Source organism: Rhinichthys klamathensis, unplaced genomic scaffold (genome assembly GCF_029890125.1).
Source record: "Rhinichthys klamathensis goyatoka isolate OS25496 unplaced genomic scaffold, OSU_Roscu_1.1 h1tg000213l_1, whole genome shotgun sequence".
Lineage (NCBI taxonomy): Eukaryota > Metazoa > Chordata > Actinopteri > Cypriniformes > Leuciscidae > Rhinichthys > Rhinichthys klamathensis.
The window spans coordinates 671,305-693,341 of record NW_026606738.1 but is presented as its reverse complement, the minus strand read 5'-3'; the positions used below and the strand labels follow the sequence as shown (position 1 = coordinate 693,341).

Genomic DNA, 22,037 nt, shown 5'->3' with positions numbered 1-22,037 from the left:
CAGAGGCTAAAAGCAGGCTAGGAAAAATGCCATTTATTTCTAAATTATGAATATTTTTTATCTAAAAAACATACTAACATTATAAGGGTAACCTAGGAAACATTATAAAATAATAAAAAAAAACATTCTAGGGCACCTTTAAGCATCACAACTGTTTAGAACAATAATAAGAAATGTTATTATCTTGAGCATCAAATCATCATAATGATTGGATCATTGGATCATCATAATGATAAGGATCGTGTGACACTGAAGACTGGAGTAATGATTCTGAAAATTCAGCTTTAGCATCACAGGAATAAATTATATTTTAAAATATATTTTATTTTTACTGTTATAAATGCAGTCTTATAGTCAGTATGGGAGACCTCTTTAAAAAACTTCAAGAAATCTAAGTGACCTCAAATTTTGGAACAGTAGTGAATTCTCTAAAAACAAGTCATATTATTTTATGGAAGTTTGGTTATCAAGTACAGTAGATGTATTTTGTTTTAAAGATGTTATGATATACAAAATACTGATAAATATTTATTTTGCAGTTTAGCAATATTTTCCCTTCCTGACTTCTATCCTGACTTCTGTCCTATCCTCTTTCCACCCTGCTCACTCTCTTTCTCCCTCCAATCCATCTTTACTTCTTTGCTGTTGCTCCCAGCTCTCAGCGCTCACGAGTTCTTCAGGCAGACTCTGTGGTTAATGAGTGTGAGATGCAGGGTTGCTCTGTTACTGCCCTGATGCCCCTCAGGGTTCAGCGCCCCACACTGCCAACACAGCTGTTCCACTAAATAAAGTCACATACACTTAGAAAATGATCAGCTTTCCTATTCAGTCATTTTAATCATTTTGCTTGCAGCTCCTGTGCAGTTTGTGGTAATATTAATACATTTCAATATTTGATTTCAAGGACATTTTGTACGATAAACTGTTTTGATGTCCGATGTAAAATCTGTGTCCAAAAGCGTTTAGTGCATTAAAGGGTGAGTGGGCATTCCCGCGGCCCTACATTTGCTCAGTTGTGTTTGTGCACCTGCTGTCTCTCCCTGAACTCATTAAACCACAATTAACGAGCAATTGCAGTTTATTGAGGGTGAATTAGCTGGTATGTAGAGCAGGCCTAATGTACTGGGATTATGCGGACATATTACTCCACACAGAGGAAACAGAGAGACTCAAAAGAACATGGTTTGAGGCAAAACAGAAATCAGGAAGACATAGGAGAGAAAGACATGAAACAGAATCTGAAAGATTTCCTTCTTTAATGTATACAGAGAATCAATAACAAATCCTTTAAAGTCGCAATATAACGGAAGTAGCAACAGATCTTTTCTTCCATATGTGACGCATCTGAGTGAAACGAATTATCAAAAAAAGAAAACAAAGTAGGGTGGTAACTTGGTTCTATTGTTGGTTGTTGATTGGATGAAGGCAGATCTGATTGCGAGCTTGCGGTCGATTGTAAGAAAGGGGCAGGGTTTAAGAGAGGAGAAGTCTTTCGTTCCACTGAAAGATCCAATTTGATTATAAATTATTAATAGGTAAAATTAAAAAAAATGAAACATGCATGGCTGAATTGTTCAGAATAACATCAATAACATGCATACATAAAATAGATATGGAGAATTCAAATAAAGATACTTTAATTCAAATTACATTAAATTAAATTATGTTAAAAGCTGTTTTTAATACTAACCTAAAGCATCATGAATGCATTGCTATATTGCACAATTTGAGTCATTTATCATTTCTGCACAGGCAGGTGTTGCAGATGGGCTAAAAATCATATTTGGCAGAGTGTTTCGATCCAGCTCAGATCACCTCCAGGTGTTTCACTGTCATCCTGTTTCATCTACCAATCTTATACTACGGTAATTACAATTTACTAAATAGGCAGCTTTTGATAACTGGAACAAAGAAATAACCACTCATTGTCTCTCTCTTCCACTTGCACACAAACATACACAAACTTCCCCCTCACAAACACACACACACATACAAATGCACACATACACACACCTACATTAATTCTACAATCCCACAATAGGAGAGAGGGGGAAAAGCAAAGCAGATACTGTTTAGTTTTTCCAAAAACTAAATAAAAAGGGAAAGACAGACAGACAGAGAAAGGCTGTCAGAAACCTTAAATATGCCGCCTTAGGCACGTCCAAATCTAATATTTGCTTAACATCCAGTCTACTAAAATGCCTCCATTTGGTCAATATTTAAATGCAGATATCCCACAATCCTGTGCTTGTGGTTTGGCAGTTAGTTGCAAGATTAAAATCCTGTCCGACTGAGTGATTTAAACAAACATATTTGGCCAGATTGTTTTTATTTTTCTAGAAAAAGCATTACTTAAATTATTAATCTACCAAGAAAGTTTCTAAATATTTGCTTGGTTATGTCTAAAGCTCACAATCATTAATTCTACGATGCATCATTAGTGTTGTTATCATTAACTAAAACTATAAAAAAACAAACATTTTTGTTCATTGAAATAAAGCTGAAATAAAATTAAACAAACATTAGATATTACATATTAAATGTTGCCTTGGCAACTAACTGAAATAAGTTTAAGCTGGAGTACTAAAATTACTAACTGAAAAAAAAACAAAAAAACTACTGTATACAGAAATATAAAAAAAACTAATAAAAAATTTATAAAATGACAAAAAACAATTGAAATAAGTTTAAGCTGAAGTAATAAAATTACTACAAGAAATAAAACAAACTAAAAAGGAAATAAATCTAATAAAGGAAATAAAACTAAAGAAACTTTAAAACTAAAGAAACTAAAACTAAAGAAACACACAGACCAAAGCGCCCGCGCCGTCAGATCACTTGGTCGTGGCTGTGGTTACAAGAGGTAAAAACTATATAAATACTGTTTGTTTTTTCACACAAACCGTTTGTTTCGTGTCTTAGGCCATCAATGTGTACTTACATTTACGAGTCATTAAATCATGTTTAATTTGGACTTCTCTGTGCATGCTCTTTGAGGTGGTGACCATAGACCTGCATTATATGACTGACAGACAAGAACGGTTTGCCCTAAAAATATAAAAATTGAAACTACTGCGGAAACAAAGACACCTATATCTTGGATGCCCTTGAGGTAAGCTAAAACATAGGCCTACCAAAAATTATTTTCAAAGAGAACTATCCCTTTAAGGATGTGTTGCAGTACTAATACACCTTCCATATTATTATTATTACAATGGCACATGAGAACATAAATACAACTTGTCAGTCAAAAAAAAGTACTGCACGAAAGGATTTACTAACCGCACTCAAAAACAGCTTTCCGGCTCTAACTTTAAAACGACATGACATAAAGAAGAAATGTTTTCGCGGGTCTGATAGGCATTGCGTGCTGTAAGTGCTGACGAAATTTGACGTAAATGACGTGAGTTGTTTTCAAGGAAATCTCTCTGGCCGTTTCTCAATACCAAGTACGCAAACTTCGGACTTGCGTCCTTGGTAGTTCGGACTTGCCAAGTTCGACTCAGGAGAACGAACTCCCGAGGGCGAGAGGACGCGAGTCCAGTTATTCTCCAAATAGAACAGTGCGTTCTTGATCGCGTCACTCAGCACGCTCTGGCTACTCCGGTTATTTCTTTATGTATATTTTAGGCAACAATAAAACGAAATATGCAACAACTCTGCCTGTTTTCGTCAACAATAAAACGAAATATGTTATAAAACACCACTCTGCCTCTTTTCATTTAAAAATCTTAAACATAGTAGCTGGCCATGTGGTTCAGAAACGCGTAGACCTACATTATCTTCACTGCATATATTTATAACAACATGAACATGATCTTTGTTTTAATTTTAAAAATATGAAACATTATTGATTTTTATTGACATTTAACAAACAGAGACAGGGTTGTGTCATTTTATTGTACATATCAGACTGTAAAAAAAGATGGACGGCGCCCCTTCGCTCTTTTCTATTGGAGAGAACTGAAGCCGCCAGTGTCCCGATTAGATATGGCGCTGACATATACACAAGTTTATGAGCCGTTTCCGCTCTACATCCTAAACTCCTCCCGTCGATGCAACCCACTTCCGTTCTGGCGGTCTGGGTTTGTTTTGCTAGCTAGCTTCGACAAAGCGCTGATATCGCAGTGACATAACAATTACAACATGAAGAAAGGTGGTTCGGGAACGATGTGTGTGATAGTTGGTTGTAAACACTCGAGAAAGCACCTGAACGAGTGGTTAGATAGAGAGTTCTACGACCGCAAACCAGCTACGAAGAGGTCCATGCGCTCCATTGTTTACACACAAACACACTCACACAGTATCGCGCCCGCGCCTCTCTCTCACACACAGTTCGATCGCCTAATTATTATCATCATGGCTCACACACACACACACACACACACACACACACACACTTTGCACTCTAGCTAAGAAGCCTATGATATAGTTCGGATCGTCAGGAGGACATTCACTGACAGCGCGTTCTCTTTTGTCTAGTCGCGCATGAGTGGTTAAAGCATTTGCGTGAATAAGAGAATGGTCATAACCCTAGCAAAAGGATGACAGAAAGAACAGATGTTGCGTTTGCATTAAATATTTTAACACGTTAAAGCTGGACAAAAATGAATCGGGAAAATATTTTTCTCACGGCCGCACGCCGGAGATCCGGCACGGTGGCGAAAAGTGATTGCATTATTTATTGCAATAAGTAGAGGCTTCAATCGTTTTGTTGTAAGTAGAATAGGCTACTGCATTTTAAGGGGTTAGTTTCGACATTTAAAGGTATTTTAACCGGTAAAATGGTTGGTTGGTACACAGCAGGTAAAACAATGCAGAGTCATAAGGATAATTGCAAAAGAGATCATGTCTTTATTTATAGCTCAGCAGTAAGTCATGTTATAGGTTACAGTCCGTTTTCCAAATACAAACACGTATTCCATCCGCAACAACATGCTTCTTTTATTTCCTATAATCATGTAAATGTCTTCCCTGATTAAGCTATAAACTGCAAACACTTATTTAGCCACAATTGTTGTTATTATGTTAAAAGAAACATTAAAGTAACACACAGATACATTTGCTATTACCACGGACATAAACTGATAGTTATTTGCACGTTATGTCTGTTTTATCTAGCTGTGTATGACATGACACAACCGACTTTGTTGCTGTGCAGATATTGATATGCCTCGACGGCTTTCAGATTGTCCAATTGCTTTTCCATCTATTGCCATGGATTGCACGAAGTAGGAGCAAATCTCGCTGTACGTTATGCTGGGCCACGTCGTCATGTTAGTGTTCTGCACTGAATTCGGGTGGGGGATAGTAACGCCATCTCCAGTCGTGGAACCGTCGCTGTGTACACCGGCAGACGCTGTGTGCAAACCTCTTCCGGCGGAAATGAAGTGCATTTAAGTAGAGTTATGGCGGCGCCCATGATTTGGCGCGTAAACTTGTGTATTGGAACTTGAGTCTGCGCAGTAGCGTTTTCGGGACCAGTCATGCGCAGTCGTGAGCAGGAAGTAAAGCCGCGAAATCAAGGCCCCGCCCTCACTCTCGTTGAATCAATCGCAAGCACACGCCCTGCACTTTTCTTAAGTGGCCTTGTCTGCTCCGTTCCTCTCAAATGATGTCTGCTGATTGCAGTACCTCGTTAAAATAAGGTAAATACAACTACTAAACACATAGTCAACATTATGAAAAAAAGTCCGTTGGTGCTTCAGTGACTACTTCGCACAGAGAACCTGTCAATCACAGCTGTCAATCATGATGTCACAGCACCGTTTTTATAGCATCAAATAACTAACTAAAAACAAACTTATTTTAAAAACAAACACTTGAAATTACATCAACGTGATAGAAACTACAGTAAGTGACAGAAACTATCTTTAGAAAAAAGATATGTGAAGTGTAATTTAATTATTTAGTTGGTCACACGTCCCGTTGAATAACATGGGGAGGCGGGGCTTATGAGCTATACTAGGACCGGTCACCGGGGGGCAATCGAGACGTTTTGGCTTCACTTTTGAGGGCTTGTGCGGCACGCTTGGTACACATAGTGAAAAGAATGTTAAAATAAATATATATATATATATATTTTAAAGTGTCTCTTTTTGTTAAATGTCAGTTTTAATGATCAATAATATCTACAATGATAAATAAGGCAAACAATTCAAACATAAGTAAGCTCTCTTATAGGCTACAAAGTTAAAGTATAGCCTAAATATATAAAGTTATGAAACTTCACTTTGCCCTCAGCCAAAAAGTATTTTTTTTGCCAAGGAACAAACAATAGTTTAATGAGACCAAAGATCGACTTATACACAAGACGAATTATACGTCAAGTTTATCCACTAGAGACATCAGAGCCAGCGGCAAACGTCAGAAGCACTAGCCGAGGAAAAGCTGTTCAAGTCGGGGTTGATGAGCGTTGAACACCCGCGGTGAATGCCTGGATGTCACAACTCCGAAAACGTCAGATACATTTTTCAAATAGGCGCTATCTTTATAAATAAACCACAGATTTTACAAATTACATTTCATGACACAATAACAGTAGTATTTTGATATTACGCGGGTTTTCTCCTCTGCTATTGACGCTTGCTGGTTGGTGCGAGATGCATTCTGGGATACCTGGCTGTCTCAAGTCCGCACCAGTCACCTCTCGATGCATCCTCGGTAAACGGGGCGGATCAAGAACACATCCGGGGATTTGAACTGGACTTGGCTAGATGTGAACTTTGAATTGGAACAGTACTTGGGCAGTGACTGATGACGTTTCACAAGTCCACAAGAACACAAGTACAGAACGCATATTGAGAAACGGCCTCTGTTTCATCCGTCCCGCGTTTCAATCGTCCCGGCTCTCCCCTACTGTAGAAAGCATTGCATTCATGTGCATTATTTTACTAATTAAAGGGGTCATATAATGGTACATGCACTTTTTCAAGTTGATTGTACTGAAATGTGTGTTGGCAGTGCCTGTACACAAACATCATATAATGATAAAAATCCATCCAGTGTTTTTGTTTTAATCTCCTTATATGTTTTCCCCTGCCTCAAATCAAGCCGTTCGACCGTGTGACGTCACACGGTCGGACGCCCCTCCAGCGATTGTTGATTGACAGCCGGGTTTCAACACAGACCCGCCCTCGCTCGTGAGCCAGCTGTCAGTCATAGTCTGCGCGGACCGGCGCGGTCATTGTTGATATGCTGGAGCACTGTCTATGAGCAGAATGGCGTCTAAGCGATTGTGATGTTCTGTTCTTGGGTGCAATAACGAACACAGCAGTCATTTTAATGTTCCTAAATCTGAACCGCTGAAGGACGCAGTGGCTGAGTTTGTTTTCGAAGGGAATATTCCCCACGAGCAACGTCAATTCTCTCATGTTTGCGCGAATCATTTCTCACCAGACTGCTTTATAAACGAGGGTCAGTATAAAGCTGGTTTTGCTAAGAAGCTGCTCCTGAATAAAGGATCGGTACCAGGTATTCGTGTTCCTGCTGAACCTCTAGAACAACTGAAGTGAGTGTAACGTTTTATTAACCTTTATATTAATATTTATATCTTTGCAAATTGCTAGCTGCACGCTTCACGATGAATGCGTCTAAGGTTTACACTCAGGGTACATTACGGCATGTTTTCTATGTACGACGTTCTCAATATAATTCATAATCCCACGTTTATAATGAACAACGCGTTATGGTTATTGTGTTACAAACGTGTACGCACAGAACAGAGAGGCGGGGTGAGCAAAGCTCATTATCATTTAAAGTCACATGCACTGAAACGGCGTGCTGAAAACAGAGCTGTTTTTGACCAGGTAAAATAACTGTTTTCTTACAATACTAATGAGAGTTTTTAATTAAAGTATATTACAAACTTTTAATTTAGACCCTAAAGAATCATATTAGCTTGTACAAAAAATGGCATTATGTGACCCCTTTAAGAAATTGCTGTTAATTTACATACATTTTTAACAGTACTCTACTTTATTTAATTAATAAGGTTTTTTACTGTTTGGCTGTGTTAAAAAAAATAATTTTGGTGTTGGAGTGCGATTACAAATCTGGTCTGTTTAGTCAGTTAGGTTAACTTTCAATTTTCGAGCATCCAAAATCATTTTCAGTCGGGTATTTGCCAGCACTTTTAATGTCAGTAAAGCACATTTTTCCCCGCCACCCGTTCGAAAGGATATCTGGGCTGCGTTCAACCCAGACAAAACGTTGCGCAACGTTTTTTAAACAGAAACGGTGATGCGTTGAACACACTGATCTGATGACGCAAGAGTTGCAACTATGGCAGCTGAGAAAGGCCATTCTTTGTGTTCTTTGTGAAGAATTTTCGGAGCCTGATGAAGTCGTTATAAATATGTTTAATACTACATATCCCCGATGTTACAGTTACTGCACTTGCCACCCAGAACACAAGAGAACATCCCAATCGAGTGAAGGGATTGCTAAAACTGAAATGGAAGCACACATCTTACCTAATTCAGACTAAAACACATCTATTTAGCCTCAGATACTGACTTGTAGTTCATACTGTTTTAATACCCTGTATTTTCTTTCTCATTTTTTAGGAAAAGCACTTAATTAGCCTACCATTGTTTATTTCTATACCAAATGTCAAACACTTGCAATGAAGCTAAAAATATAAACAACTACATGTTGATATCCTATATTTTTACAATAAAACTTACGACAAACATGTCTTCTAATATCCTCAGTTGTTGCGTATACCGAGCTGCATCGAACACATTTGTAAATTACTTTCCTTGAACCCATTGTGTGAGTTTACTTTAATGGTGTGTTCACACCAACGCGAATTTAATTATTTGCGCGAGTAAATTACAAAGTCAATGCAAAGACGCGAATAGACGCATCATTCGCGCCGGGCGTTGCGAATGATGCGAATTGGGCGACGCGTTTGCCGCGATCGTCTTCCGCGCAAGTTGAAAAATTTGAACTCGAGCGAATTTTCAAGCGTCTAACTAGACGCGATAGACACGTATTTGACGCTCTATTCGCGTTCGGTGTGAACACACCATAATACCGCGTGCTTTATATACATGATCCTGCTGATTGCACTGGAGTTTTGAAACACCCACCAAACAAGAGAAAACGTATCTCAAACCAGGGCTGCGTTCCAGTCCACTTTTAGACAGGCACTTGCGAACTTCCCTAAGCACTTCCCCTCGGGGGAATCCCTGCCGCCATTTTGAAGTGTGTTCCACTTTGTGAAGTGGACGAGGGAAGTTTATATGGACAGACCCTCGTTCCCTCGATTTTGACCGAGGGAGCGAGTCTACTTCATATGTACACTTCAGCAGAGCCCGTCTAACGGAGAGCCTTGGCACTTCCTATTAGCCCCATTGTGTATCATATTGGTTGCAGTTCCATTAGAATTCCACTGGAGGTGATCGCAGGCGAGTGCAGAATGAATGGGAGTCTATGGAGCTAAACGGCTAAATGTATCTCTTTCTCCTGCTTGTCGTTGAATCAACATAGATTTTATTGTTGATTCCGCAAGTTCAATATAGATTATAGGCCAAAAGTTGAATGAACGAGTACTTATGTCCTTTCGATTTCTTACAGGTTAGGATTTTGTTGGCCGGAACACGCTAGCATTCTGCTATTATGTGACGTCATCACATTTTTGAACGGATTTTTAGAACAGATAAGTGAACTTAAAAATGCAATTTTCAGCTGAGTGTATTGTCTTAGCCCTCCCTTTTGAACGCAACTTTCAAATTACTTGACAAAAAATTACATCCTGAGAAAAGTGGATTTCTGGGGGTGAAACCCCATAGACTCCCATTCATTCTGCACTCGCCTGCGAGTGCCCCCGCATGAGACGTGTTAATGCAGCCAGTCCAGAAACCGGAAGTAACCAGACAGTGCCAATTCTCTTCAATAGCTTGTTTTCATATGACGTCACGCCACTGCGTTGCCATGGCGCGAAATGCAAATGGAGGGCAGGAAGTGATTTGCTGTATTTAGAAAGCTCTATAACAAACTCAAAATGCCTATGTTTTGTGCCGTTTATGGTTACTTAAATCGATCAAACCACGAGGAGTTTTTATCGTGTACCAAAAGTTGTTGTTCATACGGAGGGAAATGCAAGAAATTGACCGAAAAACTCAGGAAAAACGGCTTGCAAACCTACGTCTGCGGTCGGGAGGAGCCGAATGCGAAAATGCCCGTGTGTGCAGTGATCACTTCGTCAAAGGTGAGTTAATACAACTTAAGTGGCTGTTTTTGTGTAACGTTTCCGAACTTTGTAAAGTCAAAGTATGTCTGTAAGACGAGGTAGTTGCTGATATCTACCGCCTCGATGGCAGGAAAATCTTTCAATTCAGTTGAAAAATCGCTCCTCTTCATAACGTAAGGATCACGTCCAACATATGTTTGATTTTTTGTTTATATCTTTCTCTTGTAATAGCGTGTAAAGTAGTACAGTACAGACTTTCCTCCATCTCGTCCATTGTGCTCCTCACTCCCTGCCCTCCATCTGAATTTCGCGCGTCATCATAATCACGTGACTGAAACCCAGCTATTAGACATTCTCTTGCTGCGTCCCAATTCGCATACTATCCGTCCTAAATAGTATTCGAAAATAGAATTAGTACGTCCCAAATCGTAGTATGTTGAAATGAGTGTCCCAAAGAGACCCGGATGGTCTACTATATCCGGTCAGAATCCGAAGTGCAGATCGATGCGCACTCTAACGGCTGATATTGCCCACAACCCATCGCGCGTTGGACGAGGATTCGGTTAGAACTACAAACACGAATGAAAAGTCTTCAAAAACTACAGACATGGAGGACGCGCGAGTCCGACGGTTATGTAGAGAGGTTTAGATAAAGGGGTTTGAGTGATTAATTATCAGTGTCTAACCTGACGAAAATGTATTTATTCAATGTTGTCCACATTATATTGCATCTGCAGCAGCATTGTGAACTTTTGCAAAGATACGTTTAGCCATTAACTTTTAAATGCCTTATATTCAAATTCCAAACACATGAGGAGAGTCTCCGCATGAAAGATCCATGACTGGCAGATGAACGTGCGACAACAATTCTCTCCGAAATGGTAAGAAGTTATATTAAACTGAATGGAGGATTTTAACTGTGACGAGATGATTGACAGGGCAGTTTACGGTGATAGGATGCACGCGACAGATCTGTCCGTTAAAGATGACGAAGTAGTATGTCCCAAAGCTTGCCTACTCTTTTGCTACACACTCAAAAGTATGTACTTTTTCTTCACAAAAAGAGTACATACTTTTAGGGCGTAGTATAAGTAGGCGAATTGGGACGCAGCATCTGACTTCAGGCAGCTCCATATACCACAATGCAACACGATTGTGACGTCACCGCAGATCTCGTCTAATCACCACCACCACAATCAACTCTATGATATATTAATTATGATTTTTTAAATTTAAAACAACCCAAACACATCTATATACATTTGGATGCTGCCTTAAACAAATTCTTAAAGGGAAACTAAATTAAATAATAAATCAACTCCATAGCTGATTCCAAGTGATCAAGGTCTTAGGACGTTCCAGTTCAGCCCATTGCAGTTTCCACCAGTAGTGGGCACTCATCCAACGTAAGCAATGACGCACATCCGAGTGAACGAGACGGAGGGAAGTGAAGGGCATGACAATTTTGGACTGGAACGCAGCCCCCGTTGCACACCGGTGCACGCCGTTTCCAGGAAACATGACGTTCAACCCGGAAACCGTAGCAAAACGTTGCGCACCGTTTTGAACTTGAACGTGCCCCAGTTTTACATCGCCATTTGCCATCCGAAGTCCTAAAAATTCTGCAGTGAATCTGAACAGTAGAAACGTGGATAAATGAATTGACTTGAAACATGCAGGAAGTGTTTTGTTAGTTAACACAATGTTACATTGTGTGAGAGATGATTTGCTCCAAGTGAGAATGTTTTAGTGTGAAATTGAACACAGTATTTTCAGTGTTGTTTTCAATAAAAAACATTTGCACAAAGCAAGCCGATCCACTTTTTCATGTTGATAAGAGCATTAAAATTAGAAAAAAATAATGGGACAAAAAGAAATCAAGAGACATTTAAAATAGATAAAAATGTGCGATTAATTGAGATTAATCGCGAGTTAACTATGACATTAATGCGATTAATCACGATTAAATATTTTAATCGTTTGACAGCACTAATTGTAACGTTATGTGCTTTAAAGAGTCATGAAACCCCCCTCTTTCAGCTCAAGTCTAGCTCACAATCTTTTTGAAAAATGCAAATTCAATGGGCGTGGATGGCTGTGAGAAGAAGGGAGTGGGTGTGGTATGGCCATCACTGTCATCGCCAATGTCCCATGCATATCGACTGTCACTAAAAAGCAGTGGTAAAACGTGAGGAAATGCTAGATTTTTTTATTTAGCTGGCAAAGTTAAAGTCTTATGACATACACTGACACTTTATTATTGTCCTTTCAAAAGTAACTGAATGACCTGCTACATATATTAGCCTACAGTAATCGTAATTCTATTTAAAACATATTAATGTAGGCTACATAATTATAATGTCATTATAAAATATATAGTGGTTTATATAGACACTATTTGAAAATTATTAATTTTCCGCTTAAAAAAAATCGTTCTGTGCTAGCCTAGATCTATGCGCCCCCCTGAACCCCTATAATAAAGATGGCTCGGTGGAGGTGGATGACTTCTCATTTTAGACACACACACACACACACCTCTGAAGGGATAGAAAAGTCCTCGGGACTTGGTACCGCATCACTCGCAAGACGCAACCTGCATTGGTTGTCAACAAGGCGAAGTCCACCATTCTCCACTTCTCGAAGCTCTCTCGAGAAAAATGTTTGCGGCACACACTATAGTTTAGATGTGTCCGTGGTTGATGGCAAACCAACCGTCCAGAGCCAGAGTCTAGCCCTGGCAGCATCGCGGGGAAACATATTCAACCCACTTGGACTTTTGCACCACGAAAACAAACACTTGCGTCCCATGATTGCCTCTCTCATCTACTACGCGATATCACAGTTTGACATGTCTGTCATTGGAAAGATCCACGTGGTGTCATGAATAATTAAAGGAGAACTCCGGCGCAAAATGAACCTTTGGTCTAATTACACATTGTTACCTAGTCAACCGTTATCTGAGATTTGTTTTCATGATTATCGAATGTAAATAGTTTTATCTCTACAAACAGTTTAGCCTATAAAGCTAGTATAACGCTAGTATATTGGGCATAGTGTAATGACAAATAAAAATCGCTTGTTAATACCACTAACAAGGCTCAAAATAGCCCCACACTAACACAGTAGCATAATGAGGGTCCCTACCTTCAAACCGAAGCATTGAGAACTTTGTCAGTGTCCAGACAGTTTAATAAGAAGATATTTTGGTAACACTTTATTTTAAGGTGCTTGTAATAAGCAGTAATTAACAGTTAATACGACACTTATAAGACCTTATAAGATGCATATAAGATGCATATAAGATGCATATAAGCATTAACTACCTCATATAAGGGTCAATTAAAAGTCCAGGCCCTGAAGAGATCAGGGAAACTACTCTCTCTTGGGAAGGTCAATTTTTAAGGGACTGGGAGTTTGTGTTACCATTTACGTTTGTCCGGCTGTTCTAAAAGTGCAATGTATTGATACTTGAGACATTTATTTTTTAATTTAATTTATTTATTATAATTAGTTAATGCTTAAATGCATCTTATATGCATCTTATAAGGTCTTATCAGTGTCTTATTAACTGTTAATTACTGCTTATTACAAGCACCTTAAAATAAAGTGTTACCGATATTTTAAACATACAGTCAACTTCGCATATACAGGCAGAAGCCAGCTTTGAAATACAGTCTTTACCAGTCGATCTACGAACGCCGATCCAAGCCTGCTGTTCGCGCTCACCTTATCACAACTTATAGCTCGTTCACATCTCACCAGCGCACTTGGATCGGCGTTCGTAGATCGACTGGTAAAGACTGTATTTCAAAGATGGCTTCTGCCTGTATACGCGAAGTTGACTGTATGTTTAAAATATCTTCTTATTAAACTGTCTGGACACTGACAAAGTTCTCAATGCTTCGGTTTGAAGGTAGGGACCCTCATTATGCTACCGTGTTAGTGTGGGGCTATTTTCAGCCTTGTTAGTGGTATTAACAAGCGATTTTTATTTGTCATTACACTATGCCCAATATACTAGCATTATACTAGCTTTATAGGCTAAACTGTTTTTAGAGATAAAACTATTTACATTCGATAATCATGAAAACAAATCTCAGATAACGGTTGACTAGGTAACAATGTGTAATTAGACCAAAGGTTCATTTTGCGCCGGAGTTCTCCTTTAAGAGACAGTAGGCTCGTTTGAGATGCGCCTTGCCTCGCCTGAAATGTAGCCGAGAGTAGGCGGCTGCAGTGAGAGGAGTGAAAAAAGCGCAGGCAAGCCGCCGGACAGATCTCGCTTCTCGCAGTGGATCAGACACCTGTGAGATCAAAGGCGGATATCGCGGGATTCACGCTCGTGCACAGTGTTGCTAATAAACTGGATGTAATTTAAGTTTTGTTGCTTGAATATGAAAATAAATATAATGAACAAGACACCCAAAGTACTATTTAATTCCATTTTAAATAGGCCTACGTGTTTATCAATCATTTTTGCTTTAATACAGACATGTGTTTTTTTGTTTTGTTTTTTATTTTAAAAAAAATTACATCACATAGATCGCACTGTCAGAGAGTTTGGGAATATCCACACATAATTGATACACATAAAACATGATATCAGAGTTTTAAAATCAAACATTTTAAAAGAGAACAATACATCACGGTTGTTTAAACCAATGAGCATCAAGCTGTGCCGTCAGCAAGTCGTTTCCCATCGTGCTTTTGATCAGCGCAGTCGGTGGAGAGCAACTGCGCGCGACTGCAGAATCCGACACGTGCGCCTTGCGGTCGCGAGAGTTTTTTGACACACGTCAGCATGACATCAGAGCAAGGCGTATGAAGGTAAATCAGTAGCTAAACTCGAGAGCACGTAGATGTGAATTTGAGAACTTGTACAATAAATATTCGTACTTGTATGTGAACATTTACACTCACAGCTCCGATGTGAAAACCTGTAAAATAAAAATCTGAACTTGAACGCTGAGATTTGCACTCGCAGACAATAGTCACAAACCTGTATTCTGAATCTGAAGCTGCAGACAAGCAGTCACAAATGTGTAAAATGCCATTCACAGAAATACAATGACAATCACAAACATGTAAAATATATTTGCACTTCTTCTAACATTCAAATTCGCAGTACAACCTCAAATTGGCACTTGCAACTTCTCAAATCTGTCACTGCAAGTTCAAATTTCACGCCTTGACTTTTGCTACTCTTTTCGGGATATATGAGGTGCAAAACTGATTTGTGCACTTGTAACTCGGTGGCGGCTAGAGCGGAAGGGGGGCGGGAGCGGGGGGGGGGGGGGGTGTTCGAAGGAGCCGTCTTATTGGTTGGCGCCTAGCCAATGAAATGGGACTTCTATTGTACACGATGATGTCACGAAACCCGCCTCCTCGTGGTTGTTCTGAAACGCTAACATGGCTTAATGCATTAGACTGATTTACAAGACATAAATGATATTATCAAACTTAGTAAACACCATACTAATAATGCATACTACAGAAAAGCAGATGAGCACAGAATATGAACGCAACACGTTAACTTAAGACAGTGGTATTAAAAGACCAAACTCAAGAAACACCATAAATAAAGCATACAGAAAAGCAATTGAGCAGAAAATTAACGCAACTCGATTAATTGTACGTTAAGCATTTTCCTCTCATAGAAAACCAAGAAAACGCTTAATGAGGCTTAATGGACCAACAGTTATATATACACTCACCGGCCACTTTATTAGGTACACCTGTCCAACTGCTCGTTAACACTTAATTTCTAAGCAGCCAATCACATGGCGGCAACTCAGTGCATTTAGGCATGTAGACATGGTCAAGACAATCTCCTGCAGTTCAAACCGAGCATCAGTATGGGGAAGAAAGTTGATTTGAGTGACTTTGAACGTGGCATGATTGTTGGTGCCAGAAGGGCTGGTCTGAGTATTTCAGAAACTGCTAATCTACTGGGATTTTCACGCACAACCATCTCTAGGGTTTACAGAGAATGGTCCGAAAAAGAAAAAACATCCAGTGAGCGGCAGTTCTGTGGGCGGAAATGCCTTGTTGATGCCAGAGGTCAGAGGAGAATGGTCAGACTGGTTCGAGCTGATAGAAGGGCAACAGTGACTGAAATAACCACTCGTTACAACCGAGGTATGCAGCAAAGCATTTGTGAAGCCACAACACGCACAACCTTGAGGCGGATGGGCTACAACAGCAGAAGACTCCACCGGGTACCACTCATCTCCACTACAAATAGGAAAAAGAGGCTACAATTTGCAAGAGCTCACCAAAATTGAACAGTTGAAGACTGGAAAAATGTTGCCTGGTCTGATGAGTCTCGATTTCTGTTGAGACATTCAGATGTTAGAGTCAGAATTTGGCGTAAACAGAATGAGAACATGGAACCATCATGCCTTGTTACCACTGTGCAGGCTGGTGGTGGTGGTGTAATGGTGTGGGGGATGTTTTCCTGGCACACTTTAGGCCCCTTAGTGCCAATTGGGCATCGTTTAAATGCCACGGCCTACCTGAGCATTGTTTCTGACCATGTCCATCCCTTTATGGCCACCATGTACCCATCCTCTGATGGCTACTTCCACCATGTCACAAAGCTCTAATCATTTCAAATTGGTTTCTTGAACATGACAATGAGTTCACTGTACTAAAATGGCCTCCACAGTCACCAGATCTCAACCCAATAGAGCATCTTTGGGATGTGGTGGAACGGGAGATTCGCATCATGGATGTGCAGCCGACAAATCTGCGGCAACTGTGTGATGCCATCATGTCAATATGCACCAAACTCCCTGAGGAATGCTTCCAGCACCTTGTTGAATCTATGCCACGAAGAATTGAGGCAGTTCTGAAGGCAAAAGGGGGTCCAACCCGTTACTAGCATGGGGTACCTAATAAAGTGGCCGGTGAGTGTATATATATATATATATATATATTAGGGATGCACCGAATCCAGATTTGTGGGGTTCGGCCGAATACCGAATCCACTGGTTAAGATTCTGCCGAATCCGAAACCGAATACCGAATCCTACTCTCATCCTCAGTCCATTAACACAGTAAACACATTAATGAAGTAAACAAAGTGGATTTTTCATTTTATTTTATTACTGTAAATAATAAACACTACTTTTACTTTTATAACTGTAAAAAAAAAAGAAAAAAGAATAAGCAACATTATGCATTTTAACAGTGGCGATGTTGTGTAGCCTATTGTTTAGAGTCCTTACCACCATGAGACAAATCGGCATTGCAAATTGAACATGTAGCTCGACTTGAATTGCCTTCTTTTCACTGAAAGTACTGCCAAACAACACTTTTTCTGCTCACGAGTTCCATTTTCACTTTCTCACAAGTTACCTACTGCATTCGAACGGTGCACCTACTGTAACGACGAGTGGAAATAAGGTGTGGCCCCTTTAAGAACTGCGCGCTCACTGTTGAACTGTCTGCAGTCCGTATTGTATGTGCCGTGCGGCTCGAACACATGAGTAGCATCTGCCTGCAGTCCCGGAGGCTGCATTTTCAGGACCCCACTTCTAGGACCGCATTTCTAGGACCCTAGGTTTTTAGTGACAACGCCACCTACCGAATTAGAGGACCAGCGAAAATGGATGACATTCAGAGTGTGAGTATCAAATGCGAATCAATTTTTATTTGTTTAACTTTAAAAACAATTGTGATGCATTTCATTGGAAAGTTAACGTTGCCAACGTGCTGGTGATTTGCTAAACAGTCTTGAATGCATAGCCATCATATACTAGCCTCTAATGCTGGAAAATGAAATACTACGGTTCATTTAACGGAGCTGTTGCATGATAGGCTAAGCCTGTGTTGACTTACTTACAGCACAATAAACTGTACCATGTTCGTTCTGAAAGCTTGTTAATTACTCATTGTTTTTCCATTTTAATTCAGTTAAAATAATCGTAATGTTTTCACTGTCACGTGCTCACAGTAAGCCTGTTAACGTTACCCACAATACATGTTATGTGTACGTCTCTTCATTTTGACATGGTTTTATAAAGTTGGTTGAGACATATGACATTTTAATAGTCAGACATATCAGAGAGGCCATTATAATAATTGACTGTTAAAATCCCACGTGTTAGATTGTGTCATTTACTGTATAGGCCTACTTATATATGGTCAGGAAAAGTCGTGTCAATAATGTTATTTCTATTCAGATTTCTTGCATCTCTCTCTATTATTTTTTTCTCAGTTCAGATGGGCTTTATTGACATGAGTGTTTCTAGAACCTTTGTTCCCACAACATCAAAATCATTTTTTTTTTCCAAATCTTTGAACAGTATGCAATAATTGTATTATGAACAGTAATTGGTATGAAGATTGATATCATTATTTTTTATCATTATCATTACTCTGTGGTAACTAAGATCTTTTAAATATGAAATTTAAAATTAGAGAGTAGAACATGTTCAACTAAATGTTCCTTATTTAATTCACTTCTCTTTCTCTCTCTTAGGAGTCAGTGATGATGTTGTCCATGTGTTTGTCCATCCATTGAAGTGGTTCACGTCATGATCAAATTTGTTTTTGTGTGTGTTCAAGTTCAGTTGTTACATATTATTTTGTAAAATATTTTGTGTGTTCAATTTCAGTTGTTATATATTATTTTATAAAAGATTTTGTGTGTTCAAGTTCAAGTGTTATATATTATTTTGTAAAATACACAATCAATCTACCCCCTGAGTCATCCTTGTCTTCCCTCTGTACTTGAAAATGTGGTCCATCGAGTGACTGAAAAGGCTATAACATGATTCCTTGTTTATTTTACTTGAGTTATATTATAGTATGCTACTTAGACCCAATTTCTCAACATTCCTAGGAACCTGGTTTAATTGCAATAAAGAAAGTAGTATTTGGGTGTAATAAAACTTTTTAAAAAACTCTAATGTAGTTAAAACTGGGTGGAGATACTGCCTTGGTGGCACTTTTTTCGTTCCTCCAAAACTAGGGTCCTGGAAATGCGTTCCTGGGACTGCGGTTCTCCGACTCGGTAGGTGGCGCTGTCACAAAAAAACTAGGGTCCTAGAAATGCGGTCCTAGAAGTGGGGTCCTGAAAATGCAGCCTCCGGGACTGCAGGCAGATAATATTGGAACACATGCCCATGTATGCGGGTTATTTCTGTTTGATGCTCATTTTTACCTGATTTTGTTAAGTAACGCGGGGGACGGTAGAACGTGTGACAGACAGTTACACAAGTTCGATTGTGTAATAAAGTGCGAGTTGTGTGATGCCAATCGCCTCCGTGAGTCTGTCTGGCCTCTGCAATAACTTTAGCTGTGAGCTATCCCTATTTTTCTTCCTGACACAACGCGTTACACTACAGGCTTGTTCGACTTGAACCGGCGCTGCACAGACAGATCAGTTTATGACATCAAACTACCGCGAGAGCAATTCAAAAGCATGGAGCCGTCTGCTCTCTATTCGTTCACGCGGTACTTTGATGTCATTCACTGATCGGTGACTTCGACGTAGCGCGCGTAGTGCAAGCCTAGGGTTCGGTTCGGTGGAAAAAAATTCTGAGGTTCGGCAGAAACCGAACCCCGTTAAAAAGCCCAATATTCGGCCGAATCCGAATCCTGGATTCGGTGCATCCCTAATATATATATATATATATATATATATATATAAATTCGTTATACATTATTAATTAAACACAGGCAGCTGGTTTATTTGCACTGAACACAAATTTGCTTTCTTTCGTCATATTCTGTGCTCATCTGCTTTTCTGTAGTATGCATTATTTGTATGGTGTTAATATCACTAAGTTTGATAATATAATTTATGTCTTTTAAATCAGTCTAATGCATTAAGCCATGTTAGCGTTTCAGAACATCCACGAGGAGGCGGGTTTCGTGACATCATCGCATACAATAGAAGTCCCATTTCATTGGCTAGGCACCAACCAATAAGACGGCTCCTTCGAACACCCCCCCCCCCCCCCCCGCTCCCGCCCCCCTTCCGCTCTCGCCGCCACCGAGTTACAAGTGCACAAATCAGTTTTGCACCTCATATATCCCGAAAAGAGTAGCAAAAGTCAAGGCGTGAAATTTGAACTTGCAGTGACAGATTTGAGAAGTTGCAAGTGCCAATTTGAGGTTGTACTGCGAATTTGAATGTTAGAAGAAGTGCAAATATATTTTACATGTTTGTGATTGTCATTGTTTTCTGTGAATGGCATTTTACACATTTGTGACTGCTTGTCAGAGGTGGGTAGAGTATCCAAAAACTGTACTCAAGTAAAAGTACAAGTACTTATAGAAATATTTACTCAAAGTAAAAGTAAAAGTAATAATCTTAAAAGTTACTTGAGTAAGAGTAAAAAAGTATCCAATGAAAAAACTACTCAAGTAGTTAGTTACTAGTTACTTTGGATCACATAGGCCTATATATATATATATATATATATATATATATAACATGACATTATTTAGATATTTTTTTATTTTAATGACTAAAATGATCATAATTAGATAAGCCATCTTTGCAACAAAAACAGAAGAGACAAACATTATTTCTGTATATTATATCTATAGCCCGAAAACCATTGCCTGTCCTTTGGTTTGTATAATAGTATAATAACTTATACAACTACATTTGGATTATTAGACAATGTCGGAATAAAGTGACTCTATGGAGTTTTGCATTCATGTAAAGGGGTGGGAACCATTGACACAGATTAGAAAGTGTTAAAACTCTGCACATGTGCCCGCCGTCATGTCATGCCAAACACAACCAACGATCAAATGTACGGATCTTCTTCTGTCTGTTCTCCAAAATGTATTTAAATGTAGGCTATATTTGTGAAAGCATCTTTAAACTGGTTAACTGTGTCTAATAAGGCAGGCAAAGGCATTCGTTTTCAAGTCGAGTTCGCACGTCACTGCGCAATACACACATTGTGTGTGTACACACATTCATAAACTGGACGATAGCTTATTTAATGTATAAATTAATGTATATGTCCAAAAAAAGGGAAATGTCATACTTTGTAGTAGTGCTATATGGCGTAATAATCTGTTTGGTTGTAAAATGTATGAATGAAATGAAATCGAATGTATCGTCGTGTGGAATAATTCATTCACAGACAGCTTACGAAGTAACATACGAAGATGTTCAACTAATAAAGATCTTCATCGCTGGCAAAAAAATATGATGCATTTGCAGATTTACTTTCTAGACTGTACTGTAGACTGTGGACTGCCACTTCATACAACGCTCTTGATGTAATCTTGATGTTGATGTAATCTTCCTGTTACGACTCCGAGATGATTCAGTGCGTGCAGGAAACTGAACAGATCATTCGAACTGATTCGCGAACCGATTTAGACAGATCTGCCCAACTTGTTTGATGAAGTCTTTGAGCAGAATCGACTCAAAAGAGTGATTCATTTGTGAATTGAGCATCGCTCATGCCCAGAAAAAAAGAGAGAGCGCGCGCTTAGAATAAACTACGCTTTTAACAACATATTGCATTAAAATAAAGTAACGAGAGGAACGTCGCCCAACGTAACGAAGTAAAAGTACCGTTTTTTCATCAGAAATGTACTCGAGTTAAAGTAAAAGTACCCACAATTAAATCTACTCTTAAAAGTAAAATTTTTCCAAAAAAATACTCAAGTAAATGTAACGAAGTAAATGTACTTCGTTACTACCCACCTCTGCTGCTTGTCTGCAGCTTCAGATTCAGAATACAGGTTTGTGACTATTGTCTGCGAGTGCAAATCTCAGCGTTCAAGTTCAGATTTTTATTTTACAGGTTTTCACATCGGAGCTGTGAGTGTAAATGTTCACATACAAGTACGAATATTT

General features: G+C 39.2%; 1 protein-coding gene across 6 annotated transcripts in view; it reads right to left on the bottom strand.

Moving 5' to 3' along the window:
- Window positions 1-22,037, bottom strand: part of shank1 (SH3 and multiple ankyrin repeat domains 1) — a 153,888-nt gene that overhangs the window by 77,743 nt on the left and 54,108 nt on the right. The gene's annotated exons all lie outside the window — the stretch shown is intronic.